The sequence below is a fragment of the Apis dorsata genome, unplaced genomic scaffold (genome assembly GCF_000469605.1).
Source record: "Apis dorsata unplaced genomic scaffold, Apis dorsata 1.3 scaffold_390, whole genome shotgun sequence".
NCBI lineage: Eukaryota > Metazoa > Arthropoda > Insecta > Hymenoptera > Apidae > Apis > Apis dorsata.
This window is the reverse complement of record NW_006263651.1, coordinates 927,391-927,977: the sequence shown is the minus strand read 5'-3', so window position 1 is coordinate 927,977 and position 587 is coordinate 927,391. Positions and strand designations below refer to the sequence as shown.

General features: G+C 42.9%; 1 protein-coding gene across 1 annotated transcript in view; it reads left to right on the top strand.

Annotated features, from left to right (window-relative positions):
- The window catches only part of LOC102677630 (beta-1-syntrophin-like), a gene marked incomplete at its 5' end in the record, with an annotated part of 144,008 nt that overhangs the window by 19,237 nt on the left and 124,184 nt on the right, over positions 1 to 587 (top strand). The gene's annotated exons all lie outside the window — the stretch shown is intronic.

The following is a 587-nucleotide window of genomic DNA, read 5'->3' as shown; positions in this document are numbered from 1 at the left end:
AAAAAAAAAATAAAATTGAACGTTGAACATTGAAATTACTGATTGAAAGTTGGCGCCAACCGATACATAAATCAGTGTGGAATCGTTAACGATACGTGTCTTGAAACACCATTTTTCTTTTGTTTTTATTAATGCAACTTGCTCGATCATGCAAGGGATCGGTGTACATTCTTCAACGATTCGCTCGAAGCGAAATTGAAAGTGGTGGTGGATTAGATCGCGACGAGTTTCGAGAAATGTAAATGGAGCTTGTGAAAAATTGTTACCATAGCGTATGGTGCGAATTTTTCTTCTTCGTTTTATGGAGATGATCGATGTTTATCGCGCCACCGGGGTGGGATAATTACGGTTATTAAGGCTAGAATCTTTCCCTCCCCTCCCTCCTTCTCGAATCCACTTTGCGGTGGATCATCTGTTTCCATTGCACGGTATATTCAAATTATTCCCCGTATATATCTAAATCGTCCGTGTATTGCTCGAGAAGGGAACGCGCAATTTTTCTCCCCTCTCGCTCCCTTCGCGCGGCCTAACGAACAGGCAGGCAGCCGGTGAGAAATTAACGAGCGACCACTGCAAAGGTTTCTCTG